Below are 17297 nucleotides of genomic sequence, written 5' to 3' on the forward strand. Positions count from 1 at the left end.
CTCACAAATATTAATCTCTCTGGAACTGTTGGATAGTAGTTTCCTCTAAAATGAAAACTTTCCACTTTGGAGGGAAACTTCTTAATACAGGTTGTTTAAAGGGAGGTGAAACATACTACTCCAAGTGGAGATGAAATACTGTAGGGAAGCCTGGTAATCTCTTCCCAAGCCAGCAGATTCCACTTCAGCTCAGCTGGCAACTTGGCCTCCTGGGAGGTAAGTACGCAGGTCCTTAAATATTGAAATTTTGCTTCATTTCTAAAGCCTGGATTCACTTGGTCTCCATAAAATTTTCTATCATTACTTAAATTTATTCTACAGCATCTTAGAATCTCATGGCTTTAAGATAGGTTATGCTTTTATAGATTATTCATCAATGACTTCTAATTCATGGTTTGCAGAGTTTATGCATGAAGTTTTTTTTTTTAATGATGCAACTATTAATCCTGTAAAACGGGTAGGGGAGGGCAGATTAGCACAGAGCATTCTTCACTATCTAATGATGATGGTGATGGTCTTCTCCGTGTCTGTGTTTTCCTCAGTCATCCTTATGTGGGCTCTGCTCCTCTGGTCAGCATCCTTATGGATTAGCATTCATTATCAGGGGATCAAATGAGTTACTTGAAAGATTATAAAAGCTGAGACATTCTTACAAGCTGTTTCTTAGTCACCGTGTAAAATTATCTCATGTTCTTCCACCTCCAATATTAGCTAACAATTTATTTTCATTTCTGTATAGCTTACTCTACTCACGTTCTAAGACAGAATTCCTTAGACTTAAAATACATAAGAAAATCCTGAGAAAGTAATGAACATGCAAGGTCTTTAAAGAATTTCTGGTTCAGTAGAGAGGGAGGAAATAGCAACTGTGTTGTACTAGCTGCAGCAATAAGGAAAGAGAAGAAAATTAAAGGGATCCAAATAAGGAAGATGAATTTAAACTATCTCTATTTGCATATGACATGATACTATACATTAGTGATCCTCAAAACTACCAGAAAACTTCTAGAAATGAAAAAAAATTCAGAAACATGGCAGGATACATAATCAGCTTGTACAAATCAATAGCTTTTCTATACATCAACAACAAATATATAGAGAGGGTATTATAGACACACTCCCATTTAAGATAGCCTCAAAAGAAAAACAAAATATCTAGGAATAAACCTAATTGAGGAAGTAAAAGTCCTCTATTGTATGGTAACTTTAAACCGCCAAAGAAAGAACTAGAGAAAGACAAGAGAAAAATGGAAAGACATCCCATGCTTATTATGGATTGGTAAACTTAACATTGTAAAAATGACCATTCTACTATAAACTATACATTCAGTGCAATCCCATCAAAATTCCCACCCCATTCTTCACATAAATAGAAAAACAATTATCTTAAAATTCATATGGAACCACAAAAGATCCCAGATGCCCAAAACTATCCTGAGCAAAAACAACCATTCCAGATGGATTACAGCTCCAGATCTTAAGATATATTATAGATTCATAATACTGAAAACAATATGGTGCTGGCACAAAAACAAACATGTGGGCAAATGAAACAAAATGAAAGACCCAAACATGACTACAATTAATTCAGTTATCTGTTGTTAATCAAAGATGCTGAAAACATAACCTGCTCCCAAAACTACTTGGTAAAGCATTCCCAAGATTTACAGACAAGCAAATGTCAGGTATTGTGAAATTAGACAGAGTGAAGTAAAAGATTCATGTCAGCATTCAGAGGCGTTGGTGTACTGGCAATCCCTAACAGATCTATATTTGAACTTGCAGAACATGATATATTAAAACTATGCTGTTAGAGTTTCAATACAGGTTTGTTATAGCTCAAATGAAATGTTCCTATGGGCATATGCATTGAATATTTGTTTCCCGAACTGGTGGTTTGCTTTGGGAAAATGATGAACCTTAGGGTGGCATGCCTAGCTGTAGGAAACAGGTCACTGGAGGAATGCTTTTGAAGGTTCTACCTGGTCCATAAGCCTTTACTCTCCCTGCTTATAACTTCTGTGAGATACTACTCTGTGGTAGCCACAATGTTCAGCCCAAGTGCATGGAAACAAACACCAAGGGCCTCAGAAACTGTGAGCCAAATAAATCCTTCCACCCCTAAGAAGTATTTATGTCAAATACAGGTCAACAACTGTAAAGTGATTAATAGTGTTCCATTGGGGACCAAATGACTGCAGTTTATTCATTTTGGCTGGCTGCAGTCACTAGGTTAAGTGAATGAGTGTGACCACAAGAATGTAAAGGACAAGCATGGCCCTGAGGGGAAAATATGGAACTCTTTTCATTGTAGAATAAGTAAGTTTCGAAAGAATTTTCACACCTGTTATTTCACATGTAGTTCAGTGTCAAAGTGTAAGAATAGCCAGATCTCTTACTTCCCTGACTTTGTAGATGAGAGAATAGACTGAGGTGTATAAAAAGGTGGGTGCACACCCCCCTAATTAAAAAGAAATTGCACAAAAATGAAGTATCATTCTTATTCTTGCTAACTAGATACCAGTTTATTGACTTATCACCTATTTGAGTACATGTGTCAGGCATTAGGAGTATAAGGATTTAAAAGGAAAATTTCTCTTCAAGATATCCACCATATGATGAGGGCATCTTTCTACTTAATGCTATTTTCAGAAGGAATTCTCTTTTCCATAGCTACAGATGTATCACTGACAAGAAGAAATACCCAGCAAAAACATGATGCATGGACCTCAGCTCCATGGCTTTTCAAGACCTATGCAGAATCTCCAGAGTCCATTTATTCTGGGGCTAATTATCTAACCTTGTGGTTGGACAAAATTCCCTTGCCTATACTCTGTCCCTTGACTGGATAGTAGAAGTATCATCTGGTGAGAAAGGGGGATTTTTTTTAAAGGCAGAAGTCAATTCTATGAATCTTTCTGTTAATAATTCTTAAATTAGAATGATGAGCATGGAGTTAGAACTGTTGACAAAGGAAATTTCTGGATTACTCACAAGTAGAATTTACTTTTAATCCCTCCTACGCCCACATTCACCAGTATCAAAGTTAAAGATTTCACACAGGCACATGGTAAGTTTGATGTTGAAAATCTTAAATCTTATTCAAGAACAATCTTAATTTCTCTTCTATCTTACTGATCTGCTTTAATGTTAAAATCGTTGTCTACTTATGTGCTTTGTTTTACATCCAATGGATGTGAATGGTACCTAGCAGATGCAAGTGTGGTCAGTCTTGCAGCTGGGGCCTGGTGATCCATATTTTTGCTTTACCATGGGCAAATGAGTAGTATAGGATCCAATGAGTACATTTTTTAAAGCAGAAATCATAGAAAGAATCTAACTAAAACCATTTCGAGCACACATTGCTAACAATTGGATTCGAATCAAAGAGTATGAAAGTTTATTATTAGCCGTAACTTTTACGATGAGTTTTTGCTAAAGTAATTAATTCCAAGGAAGATTCTGCTAGTGTTAGGGAAATTTTACTTCACTGTATGATTTCGTGGAACTATTTGGGACCCTCTGTCATAAAAAGTAAGAATCTGAATTTAAGGAATGTAGAGGAGCTAGAGAAAAGTATTCAAAGCAAAGTTCTGTTTGGTCTCTGAATATTCCTGCCATCAGTGTTCCAGTAACTGACTCCAAGCAGAGTCACAAGCAATTATAGCTTCCACAACCAGTGGCTACCATCTGTCTCTTTTTAAAAATGAAGGGGCTATTTGAAAGTATTGGAAAGAGTATCTGGTTCCCTTAATATGCTTCTGAACCGAAGTCTGTGTTGGGCAGGCTGAGCACTACAGCAAAGTGCTTTAGAAGCAAACTTATTACTCAGCTTACCTGTCAACTGATTGCCTTTCTTTCCTCTGGGCCAGTATTTCCTGTTCTTAACCAAATCTTCTGGGAAAAAAAAAACTGAAGAAGAGAGGACAATGCAAAGAAATTAGGCACATCACTCTATTTCATTTATTTGCCTCCTCTTTAGTACAGCTAAACAAAATGTCTTTATTTTGTTATAAGTGGACAAATAGAAACAGAGCCAGTACAGTGGGCTGGACTGAAATATCTCGTCAATCAGAGTTGAAAAGTGCTCTGCAGATACTGGCTTACTGCACTCTGTGAAATATGTCATGTTGGTATATTAGGTAAATACTGTAAACTGTATATTAATTACAGATGGAATAAACAAAAATTTAATGCACAGAATTAATTTAGAAGTAATCATCTGCATAGGTAGATTAATTTATTAATCTAATACTATAAAATATTGAACCCAATCCACTTAAAATTAAGCTCAATGAACCATAAGAAAACTTAAGAACTTAAATAACCACTGATATTATTAATATCTTGTCAAATGAGTTCTACTTTATAAGATACAGTTTCCATTCATAATAGGAGCCAGGACAACTTTGACAAGGAAGTTATTTTAGGTCCCTTTCACTTAAAGACATACACACCATTGGGTGAGACATCTGCCTTTTCTCTTTTTTCCATTTCTCTCCTTTTACCCCACCATTTCTATCTGTTTCCCTCCACTTTCATCAATAATTTCTAAGATAGTTTGTTTGAATAAATGGTGTTAGCTCTTACCTAATGCTCAGAATTAGAGTGTGTCTCAAAAATATTTGTTTCAGAATCAGAAACTGACATTTTGATCTTTATCTCTGGTAATAAATAGTATCTTCTGATTTCCATTTCTGATTTTAATAAGGGTAGATCACTATTGACAAAAGGTCCACTAATTAATCTTTGCCATCAGAATTCTGACATGAGATTTCATACACTCACTGTCATATTGACTGAGTAAATGGCTTATTCTGAGGTTTATTACTGTATCTACTGACAGACTTCTGATTTCTTATGACAGATACTACACACTTTAAAAATTTTTGTTATTTAATTATTGATGGATAGTAGTATTTTGATTTTTGGTAGGGGTTTATTTTCTAATTATTTAATTTATTTTTCCCTTCTTTCTCTCCCTTCTCCCACTCCCCTCCCTTCTCTGTCTCTCCCCCCCATTTCCCCTCTACTTTTTCTTTCTCCCTTGTCCACATTAGCTCTTTTTTCTTTTCCTGTCTGCCTCCTTATTTTTCTACCTCATCCTTCTTTTCCATCCTTCCTTCCTTCTTTCTTTCTCATTGTTTCTCTCTCTAAATATTTAATGACTGTGCCAGGCATTATGCTTGGTGCTGGTAATATAATCACAGGATCTGCTTTGAGGATCTGATACTAAAATAGGGATACTATAATAAGTTTGCAGCACAGCATTACACTGTAGAAGAGATAATGAGGGGAGCAGAAGAAAGGGGCTGTTTGGAAAGTGTTCAAGTGTCAAATTCAAGAATTACAGAAATTTTTATTGTCAATTTTTATGGAGTCAATCAGAGAAGTTAGAAGTCATGGTAAGCAGAGAAGAAAATAGTTCAATATCGATTAGATGAGAAAATTCAAAGCCTTTGCAGATCTATAAGCCAGTCCAAGATCATGCAAGAGAGAAAGTGGTGTGGATTGTGGCAGTTGAAATTCTAAATGAGCTGGAAACATTGTAAAGGCCTCTTTCTATGTCATAGGGGTCTATTTTTACCTTGCAGGTAATGCTGTCCTTTCAGAGGTTTTCAAGACAGTACAGAGAGTGACTCTCCTTTTAGAAACCACGTTTAATATAAGTTGATCATATACATGGAAAGAAAATTTAGAAACCAATATAAAACTCCTTCAATTCATGGTCTCCTCTTAACATTATCAGCTAATGGATTGACACTATCTAAGAAGTAGCTCCTGCTGGAGAAGAGGCAAGGTGTTCCTGGGACCTAAGCCCAGAGCCAGCTCACATGTGCACAGCACTAAGCAGACAATGTTGCTCCCCCCCCCTCTACTGCTGCCCAAAGCTCTGGCTCTTCTCTCTAGTACATATTGTGAGCACATCCAAACTGCTACCTCAGATGACAGTGTACGATAACTCAGCATCCTGTCATTGGCCCAGCACAGTCTCCTTTCACCTCAAGTGCCTGATTGCGGTGCATCGCTCTTGCCGAAAGACTTTAGTTATTTGTTGAAATGATGGTCTGCTTTCAAGTGAGCATGGGGGGGGCGCAGCTCACAATATTTGCCATTGAGTTTTAATCAATGCTGTGGGGGGAAAATTGTTGAACATCTCATAGGAAATTGCTGTGATCATCTTTGATAGCTTTGCCAGAAAGAGTAGAAAATTGCAGAAAATTGTTTAAAAATATAGTTAGAATGATTTAGCATTAGTGGCAACCTCAATTTCAACTCTGGCTGTTTCATCATTTACTTAATGTAATCTATGATTTTATCTATTAGCTTAAATTTCTCTTTCAATTTTCTTGCTTATGTCAAGACTGCCTGAGTGCCCTGCATCTGGCTTTCATGAAGCAGCATTTACTCAGCCCTTCTTCCCAGCACCTGGCTATTTGCATACTCAGGTTTGCAGCTCCAAATGGTGATGAATGCTTACTCAAGATGGCCATTCTGTGCAATTATTTTATAAGCATTTGGTTTCCATTAAATTGAAAATGTTTCAAAAACTTCTGCTGACATTTTAACTCACCATGGACATTTGGTTTCTAATAATCATTAAGCTCTTAGCCTTCCATATCACATAATTATGATTATATCCATAGATTTGTGCTGCTCCCAACCTTGGTCAGAGAAGCTTCTTATTGCAGTGTGTCGTGGTTAATGCAGAGATTCATAACCGTTCAAAGCTAAGAATAAGGGACTGTGAGGGTTCAGTCATAGATGTGATAGCTCCACCAATCCCTGACCCCCAAGGCTTAGGGAAGAAGTGGCAGAAAGTTCATAAGAGCCAAAGGATGCGGTAAAATGCTGTTAAATGATGTTGTGTCCTCTGGACATAACATGTCTGTTGCACACATAAGCTCATAGGGACTGTGGTTACCTATATAAAACCTGTACAAGATAAGTCAGTTATGAGTTCCAGCACAGAGGGCAGGGGCTCTGGAGACCCTACCCTTAGCTGAGGAGCTACTGGTAGTTGATATCTGCTGTGCCTGGGGAGAGTCACATTTTGTGTGTGTGTGTGTGTGTGTGTGTGTGTGTGTGTGTGTGTGTGTGTGTGTGTGTGTGTGTGTGTTGGTTTTTGAGACAGGTTTTCTCTGTATAGTTTTGGTACCTTTCCTGGATCTCACTCTGTAGACCAGGCTGGCCTTGAACTCACAGAGATCTGCCTGCCTTTGCCTCCTGAGTGCTGGGATTAAAGGCGTATACCACTGCTGCCCTGCCAATTCAAATAGTTTTAGGAGTGTGGCCAGCTGCTGGTAGATTCTTTAGGCCTCAGTGAATGACTCTTACTCATGTACACACAGACAGCACTACTTGGACTTGGTGGATTTATAAATTACAATATTTTTAAAAGGAGGACATAAAGTTGGGAGGGAGATGGGACAAGGGTCTTGGAGGGAGGTGGATGGGCACAGTAAGTAGTAGATATAATCAAGATTTTATATATATATACACATACATATATGTGCAAGTTTTAGAAAAAAACTAACTAAAAATGTTAAGTATTCAAAACTCACTCAAAATTATATATAAAAATCTAATGAGGGGGCTATAAGAATATTATAGAAGTTAAGAATACTTGCTACTCTTCTAGAGTTTTACTCCAAGTACCACACAGCAGCTTATAACCATCTATAGTTCCAGTTCTAGGGGATCTGACACCCTCTTCTAGTCTCTGCAGGCACCAGGCATGCATGTGATGCGCATAAATACACGCATGCAAACACTCATCAAGTAAAAATCAAGTCTTAATGTGAGAAATTCATGGAGTCTACTTAAAGGGCAAAGGAATTAATTAAGGGAGAAAACCTCACTGTACAGAACACAATTGTTGCAGGTTCTGGAATGCTGGGGCAAATTCCCATGCTGTTCTGGTCATCTAAGTCAGTCCTGCATCCCAGTCCCATGAGGGAGCAAAGAGCAAGCCTAAGTGAGTCTCCGGACTTAAGGGTATCCTCGAGCCATACCTGGGGGGGCATGTATTTCAAGGTCATAGGTAGGTAGAACAGTCACCTGCTGCCTCTCTAGAGGTGGTGCTTCAAGGTCATAGATGGAACAGCTACACACTACAAAGTCTTTAAAAAAATTCTCTTCAACAGGGGCCTGCTAGATGGTTCAGCTGGTAAAGAGGCTTGCTGCCAAATCTGACAACAGGTGTGTGATCTCCAAATTCTACATGATAGAGAGAACCAACTTCCAAAAAAGTGTTCTTTCACCTCCTCCAGCATGCCATGATATTCATGTTTTATCCCCTTCCAACAAAGAAAATAAACAGACAAATGCAGAAACTCAGTTGTACAAACTTGTCATTTAGCAGAGAGGAATTTTAAATCTATACACTAGCATCAAGACAGTGATTTCAATCAAAAATTTATTTTCCTGATTGAATACCGAGTTGTGATGGTTTATTACGTTTATTTCTAATGATCAATTCTGGTTAGTCAAGTATGTGTGGGGACCCATTGCAGAAGTGCAACCATGTAGAGGACAGAAAATAACTGTATGTTCTTCCTAACCTATTTATCATGGAAAGAAAATGGCATTATCTCCTTAACACAAGAACTAAAAATCTATAATCTAACCATTTAAAATAAAACTAAAAAAAGGACTTAAAAATACAGTCCTTCACTTTTTAAGTCAAAGATACTAGAGAAATAAGTAATACATATGTATTCTGTAGGAATTTAAGACCACCTGATTTTTGACAAAGAAGGCAAAACTATACTGCCCAGCCTGCAGGGCTTCAATGGGTTCTCGACCACCCTAAGGAGGGAATGTAGGGACAGGATATACAAAGGAAAGACACCAAGTCTGGATTCTGATCAAGGTGCCCTTTATTTCTCTTCCACAAAGGTTTATATAGCTCAGCAGGGTGGGGGGAGCAAGAAGAGGTCATCTGCATAAGGTGGGGCAAGCTAACAGGATGTTTGTATAGGCTGTTTACAGGGTGAGAGGGTCAAGGGCTCTGACTCAATGTCTTGTTGCTAGGCAACCTGACTGTAAGATGATCTAGTTCCCAGTCTTATTGGGAGTCTGTGTTTTTCCATTAACTAGAGATTCTGTCCTTGTCCCTGACACTATACAATGGAATAAAGAAAGCATCTTCAACAAATGGTGCTGGAATAACTGGATGTCAACACATAGAAGATTGCAAATATATCCATATCTATCGCCCTGCACAAAACTCAAGTCCAGGTGGATTCGAGACCTCAATATAAATCCAACTACACTGATCTGATAGTGGAGAAAGTAGGAAGTAGCCTAGAAAACATTGGCACAGGAGACCACTTCCTAAATATAACACCAGTAGCACAGACACTGAGAGAAATAATTAATAAATGAGACCTCCTGAAAATGAGAAGCTTCTGTAAGGCAAAGGACACAGTAAATAAGACAAAAGACAGCCCACAAAATGGGAAAAGATCTTCATCAACTCCACATCTGACAGAGGACTGATCTCCAAAATATATAAAGAATTCAAGAAACCAGACAGCAAAATACCAAACAATCCAAATAAAAAATAGGCTACAGATCTAAGCAGAGAATTATCAACAGAAGAATCTCAAATGGCCAAAAGACATTTAAGGAATTGCTCAACATCCTTAGTCATCGGGGAAATGCAAATCAAAATGACTCTGGGATACCATCTTACACCTGTCAGAATGGCTAAGATCAAAAACACTGATTACAGCTTATGTGGGAGAGGATGTGAAGCAAGGAGAACACTCCTCCACTGTTGGTGGGAGTGCAAACATGCACAGCCACTTTGGAAATCGATATGGCGGTTTCTCAGAAAATTGCGAATCAATCTATGTTAAGACCCAATGATACCACTCTTGGGCGTATACTCAAGGGATGCTCAAGCATACCACAAGGACACTTGTTCAACTATGTTCATAGCAGCATTATTTGTAATAGCCAGAACCTAGAAACAACCTAGATGCCATTCAACTGAAGAATGGATAAAGAAAAAGTGGTACATATACACAACAGAGTACTACTCAGCAGACAAAAACAATGATATTATGATATTTGCAGGCAAATGGATAGAACTGTGAAATATCATCCTGAGTGAGGTAACTCAGACTCAGAAGGACAAGCATAGTATGTACTCACTCATAAGTTGATACTTGAAGTAAAGCAAAGGATAATTAAACTATAACCAACAGCTCCAGAGAAGCTAGGAAGCAAGGAGGACCCTAAGAGGGATGTAGAGATCACCTTGGGAAGGGGAAACAGAGGAGCTCTCCATGAGTAAACTGGAGATGAGGGGAGGCAAAAGAAGGTAGGGGATGGGGGATGAGAACATGAAGTAATGGGATGGTCTAGCTGGGGGAGGGACAGAGTGGGAGAACAATGAAAGAGATATCTTGATAGAGGGAGACATTATGGGGTAAGGGAGAAACCTGGTGCTAGGGAAATTCCCAGGAATCCAAAAGAATGACCCCAGGTTAGACTACTATCAACAGTGGTGAAAGTGTCTGAACTGGCCTACCCTGGTAATCAGATTGATGAATATCCTAACTGTCGTCATAGAACTTTTATCAAGTAACTGATGGAAGCAGAAGCAGAGATCCACAACCATGCACCAGGCTGAGCTCATGAGCAAGGTGGATTAAGATCATGATGGAGGAATCTACAGAGACAACTGAACCAAGCTCAAAGGAACTTATGAACCAATGCTGTGGGATTCAGCTACAGACAGATAGCTGTGGAACCTGCATGGGAACAGACTAGACCCTCTGCCTACAGGAGACGGTTGTGTAGCTGGGTCTGTTTGAGGGCCCCTGGCAGTGTGATCAGGATTTATCCCTGGTGCATGAGCTGGCTTTCTGGATCCCATTTCCTATGGTCCGACACCTTGCTCACCCCTGATAAAGCATGGGGGAGGGGACTGGTACTGCCTAAACTGAATATACTAGGCTTAGCTGTCCCTGCATGGGAGAATTTACTCTGTTAGAGGAGGGGATGAGGGGTGGGGAAGAGAAGATGGCAGGGGATCAGGAGGAGGGATGAGAGGGGGATCTGTGGTTGGTATGTAACATGAATTTAAAAAAAAAACTAAAAAATAAGAAAGTGTTTAAGAAAATATAAAAGTATGTCAATGATGTAACTCCAAAGAGAAATCTGCTATTGTAACATTTATTTTTAGTTTCTTAATGTATATGTGCACATGTGTGAGTATATGCCTATTGTGTCCAGGTGCCTGTGTAGGCCAGAAGAGGGCACTGGATGCCATGGAGCTGGAGGCACTGGTTGTGAGCTTCTCATCATGAGTTGGGCAAGTGCTCTTGACTGCTAAACCACCTCTCTGGGCTCCCAAGAAAAATCTTTTAAAACAGCAAGATCCTTCTAAATTATGGCAATGTTTTCAATGATAAAAGGAATGTTCTCCAACAAGCTATTGAAATCTGCCAGAAATGTATCAGCTTACTCAATAGTCATTTTGGAGAAAATGGCAGCATTTTTAGACTTCCTAAACTACCCAGACCATAGCCTATTGTTCTCTTTCTAATTCACACTTCAAAGATTAGCACAGTTACATGGAAAGGAAAAAAAAAAGTTTTTCAAGGTTAGAGTAGAAATCGATAAAGCGTTAGATTTCTAAAATTTAAGAAACTGATACTCATGTCTTATACTACAAATATATTCAGATAAATTGATATGTGTATTCCTATATGTAAATGTACTCATCTTTTCTACCTAATTGCCAAATGCTTATTGAGTTGATCTTATGCACAAATCAATGTGCTAAGTCAACAAGAAGTTTAATAAGTTCTCAGTGCTACTTAGGCTCAATAATTTGCCTTTAGCACACCACTAGTATCTTTATCTAATTGGCATCAGAAAAGTGAGGAAATGTAATTCATTGAAAAAATTTTATCCACACTATAGTGTTTGCTATTCTTCAAACCAGGAAGCATTATGTACGTTGTTTTTGGAGAATGTCACAAAAAATTTACTTAGCACTGGACTGTCAGAAATAAGGGTGTAGTCTAGATATTTTATTAGTTTGGCTGGCTACGTCTAGATGTTCTCTCTTGCAGGAACAGGCACAAACCTTTGATACTATGAAACATGGCCAAAGGTGACTACAGATTGTTCTGTGAGATGAAACACATGAGTGGGATGCCCATCTCATAATTTCCTAACATTTTTTAGACTTCTTCTATCAAACTAAATGAGAAGAACAAAATAATCTATTATCCACCACCAGTGTTGGAGATTTTTACATATTTCCATTAAACTCCATATTATATTTTTATCTCTTTTTAGCCAAACCTTGAAATATGAAGCTAATTTTTTCGATAGGGCTATCAGAAGTCTCTCTATCCAAATACTGTTTAAAGAGCCAAAGAGTCACATGGAGTATAGAAGATGACTTAACATTTTATAGGCTGGTCAGTAATCTGGTATGCAATGTTTTCATGATCAGGAAAATATGTGGGGAAGAAATTATTACCCTCTCTCCAAGATCTGGGAAAGTTTAGATCAACCTTGTTATAAATTTTTTGTTATAAATTTTTAATGATGATTTTCTTTTTAACTTAAGCATTATTAAGACCTTTCTATATCCATTCATGTCAATAAGTCAGATTTTCCTTGTTAGAGGGCATCTTAGGATATGGTGAATGTTATCATAAAAATCAATAAGAAGGCAAGGGGCTAAGCCCCGTCTCAACTTGGTATGCCAGACTTGGTTGACCACCTAAGGGAGGTCTACCCTGTCTAAGGAGTGGAATGGGAGGGTGTGGGATGTGGAAGACATGGAGGGCAGGAGAAAGGATTTGCAGGGGAACTGGGGATGGTATGTAAAAAAAAATTAAAGAAAAAAATAATAAAAAGAACATCAACAAACTCAAAACCTTAAACCTCAAACTTTTAGAAAGTAGCACTTGAAGGAAAACAGTGGGAGTTTTTCCATGAAAAGAAACATTGGAAGTATGCAAATGAGCTGATGTGAACTCAGAGTAAAAGTTGTAGTTTCTAAATTCTGCCCTTGGTGTGCTCAACATGGAAAAGAACCATTTCTAATGTTTCTTTTTATGATTAAATACATTTAACATTAGTTCTTCCCTAGAATGAAATAAAAAGGCTTTTCCAATATTTAACATTTTAAATTATTTAAAAATATTCTAAGTTATTTTTACTTCTATATATATTATATATATGAGATACTCTTTTAGCTGAAATACTTAGACATTTTAATATTAAAAAATTGAGTTGAAAATATATGTTCCATGCAGGAGATTTTGCACCTGCAGGATGAATAATTTCTCAACTAAAATATGATTTATGGAGCAGAGTCAGTTGAAAGCAACCATTTAAAAGTTTTTAACAGGATCTTGTGTCTTAGAGGACCATTGCAAACACAAAATTTTGCAGCAGTTTCTGTATCTTCTGCAACTCACTCAGCAATGGTTGCTTCACTCAGAGCAGGAACCTCTTGGATATTTAACAAGCATTTCTTTGTCACCCCATTCTGTGTCATGGACAAAATTAGCAATGCTCCTGTGTGTCCTCCTGCAGGAGCCACACTGCTCTGCTTTCCTTCTAAGGCTTGTCAATACCTGTGGACCATGGAGTAATATATGTAGCTCCACCGTCTACTCATCAGCTTGACCACGGGGAAGGCCCCTTGGTTACAAGCTTCACATTTGTGCACATTTTGCTAGTACACAATTAGACTCTGTATTGTTCTTTTCAAAAAGATAATTCTGGATTCAAAGGACTGATTGATATTCTTTGTTAAACACTTGTACTGTTCATTTACAGAAATGAAACACAAACAAGAGCATAGTCTTAGAGAGGCCCCTTTCATTGCTTTCTGTTGCTTGCTATCAACTGACAACTTTGACTTGAAGAAGATAAAGTCAATGGTTAATGGATGGAGTAAGTTAATGTTGATTGTTTTCAGTTGAAAAATGATGTGCCCCTCTGTGGGTGGAAGGCTGATCCTCTCACTGGTTGACTGATGGACAGGAAGTATGAGGTCTTCTCAGGAAATACTGAGGTGGAGGCAGTCTGAGGGGATGCTTTATTTTGGATGGTGTGATTAAAGTTCTAGCCATGCATTTAAAGGGCAGCTGTGACAAATGAGACAATTGCTAGACATCTAGCCTATCTGTCCCAGCTCTCAGACCATGATGACCTCCAAATCTCTCAGAGAAGTCTTCCTGTTCATCTTCCGAGAACTACCTATCTCATGATAATTGTTCAAATATAATATTAAATACAATTTTTATTATTGTTTTAGCCTTGATATTTATTTGTATCCTTTTACTTTAATCCTTTCATTATCATCTTTGGTATTTTGTAGAGATTGATTTATGCCAGATACACAAAAGGTATGTGTTGGAATTTTATTTTGAAAATTGAATTTTAACACTGTATACTACACTTCAAGTTTTATGAAACTTTAGAACTATGGTTAGACATATTATGAATGCTACATGGAGTCTTGGGAGTTTGTGAGAGGGTAATATTCTATAGGGAATGAAGGTCATTCTCTGTTTCAAACAAACAGAATAGGAAAGAGGCACTTGGAAGGGGACAGATGGACAGAAGGTCCTTAAGCCAAGGTAAGATGCAATGGCATTATCACCTATAGTTTGAAATAGTGAAACATAGTTGCAATTCCAGGAGTGGGAACCTGTGTGGGTGTCAGATTACCAAGAGGAATAAGAGAGGAGGACTGAGAAGCACATGTAATGGGAACCTTCTCCTATGTTAGTCCTAGATAACAGGAGATTGGCTTCAATTGATTATAATGTGGAAAGTCATGAGAAAAACCTACAAGGACGTTAGTAAGCAAATTTCTGAAAATATGCATGTAGCATCTTCATTCTAACCAAGTGATGATGCAGAACTGCTTTCATGAGAAATCAAATGTAGCTCTGTAAGAACTGAATCAATACGAAGACACAGCAAATAATAAAGAAGGACAAAACAAAAACAAACAAGAACTTAAGACAGAGGCCTAAGGGAACCATAACAAATCAGACTGCCAAGCATTCTCCCATGAGTGGTCCCTGTCTGGATAGAAGTGAATTCCTGAACTTGGCCATTTAGTAATCCATCGACTCTGTAACCATGAAGAATACCGATATTACAAACCAACACTGAATCATTGACGCTTGCCTGATGCCAATACTGTTGATGAAACTTCAATGTGTTTCAATGTGCAGTAAAATTCAACCATACATCTGGAAGCTTGCAATGCCTGGTTCCAGAAAGATAAGAACCTTATGATGCTTTGTGGTCCCACTCAACATAATGTGTATATATGGCATTGTACACAAGCTTAATTTTATGTATGTAAGAAAACTATGTTGTTGTTGTTTTTAATAAACAGTGTTAAAGGGTGCTTACATTGCTGTGGGATGGTCTGTATGTCAAATTACTCTGATTGTAAAAATAAAACACTGATTGAGTGACAAAAGTAAAAAGAAGAATTGAAGCGAATGAGAAACAATGCATAAACAAATGTAAGAATAAGACACAATGCTATGTTTATGATGGATTATTTAATTGCTTAAGGTGATACTTTGTAAGAAAATATTTTTTTTTTTTTGTTATATCATACAGTTTGTTATTAAGCAGGTTGCTATATTCTTTGTACAAGACATACAGAAGTTTCTTAACTTGGATTCAGTTACCTCTATTTATAGTTTGATTCTTTGACATTCTCTGTTCTGTATATTATTTTTTTTCCTTTATGAAATAGGCACAAGCTCTTTGTGAGAGGCCTTTCTCAGAAAGCTCCCAGCCTTCACTGAAGAAATTTCTCTTCACAGTAGATAGAGGCCACCACAGAAAACTACAACTGGACACAATGCAGATATCAACTGACCACGCAGAGCCCAGGCCCAAAGGATGTGTCTACATCATAGCTGCTACATCTATGGCTCAGTGGACACATGTATGTAACAATAGTAATCAAATAAAAAGGCTATCTATTTGAGTGGGGCATGAGAGAGGTTGGATAGAGAGGACATGGGTGGGACCAGAAGGAAAATAAATGGAATGGGGTAAGTGATACAATTGTATTTTAATTAAAAGGTATAAAAATAATAAAGTAGGTAGGGTATGGGCTCTAAACAATTATTTGATTGAAAGTCTCAGGTGATGGGGAGATACCACTCAATCACACAGTTTCTTGGTATACATGAGTCCTTCTGCTTATTACTTTGGTGATATTCATGTAAATTAAAAAATTAGTATCACAATTTGTCATTTATTCAGTATGAGAAGAAAAGACATCTTTGAGACAATGCAAACTCTTTAAATTACTAACAAAAAATCTTTTTCTATTTAGCAATCTGTTTTCCTTTAACATCATTGAGACTTCAAAAATTTTTCAACTAATGTGTTTCTCAGAATGATACTATGTGATATCAAAGGGTTCGTCTTTCCATTAAAAGCTATTTATTTATTTGTATTCATATTTACTGGCCTATTACTATCTGGAATTGATCACTGACCTCCAATTAATATGCAACTTAGGAATCAGAAAGGACCACTTCCCTGCCCCACTCACATATTTCCTCTTTCTTTGTTTCTTTCTCTCCTTTCTCTTATTTCTGGTAGTTTTGGGTAAGAACTTTTTCAGGATTTTCCTGCTTGTGTTATGAATCCAATGGTGAGGTTGTGTATGAGAGAGAGGAGTGAAACATGAGACAGACTGAAGGGAGGAGGCCCTGCTTCCATTCAGCCAGTGGTAGGGCAGATACAGCCACCAGACAAAGGAAGACCACAAATAATAAAGCTGGAGGTAGAAGGACTTATCACACATGTATCCCAAGGCAGGAGAGCCTGAAGCTTCTTCCTGGGCCAAAGCTGAGTTGTGTGAAGTGCCCTCTTGTGCTGGCTGTCCTTGATGGAGATACCAGGGTTTTCATCCTTTCTTCCATCACCCTAACATCTTCTTTTGCTTCCTTTGTATAGTGTAAGGGATCCAGTAATTGCTTTGGACTAAAAGGATAATCTGGGATAATCATCTTCTTTTAAAGTCAGCTGAATGGCACCTATAATTTCACTTTGCAATCTTAATTTCTCTTTGTGGTCACAGAATTTAGGAATGAGAACTTGAACATATCTGATGGTTTTTACTTTTTGCTGCACTTTACAAAATTCTTCAAAATTTTACTTTTACTTTTTTTAGTGCTGGAGACTGAGCCAAGGACCTTTGTACACCAAATAAGCCATGAGTTTACCATGAAGTGATCCCTGGCATCTTATTTTTGTGT

The sequence above is a fragment of the Peromyscus leucopus genome, chromosome 17 (assembly GCF_004664715.2).
Source record: "Peromyscus leucopus breed LL Stock chromosome 17, UCI_PerLeu_2.1, whole genome shotgun sequence".
In the NCBI taxonomy this organism is placed as follows: Eukaryota; Metazoa; Chordata; class Mammalia; order Rodentia; family Cricetidae; genus Peromyscus; species Peromyscus leucopus.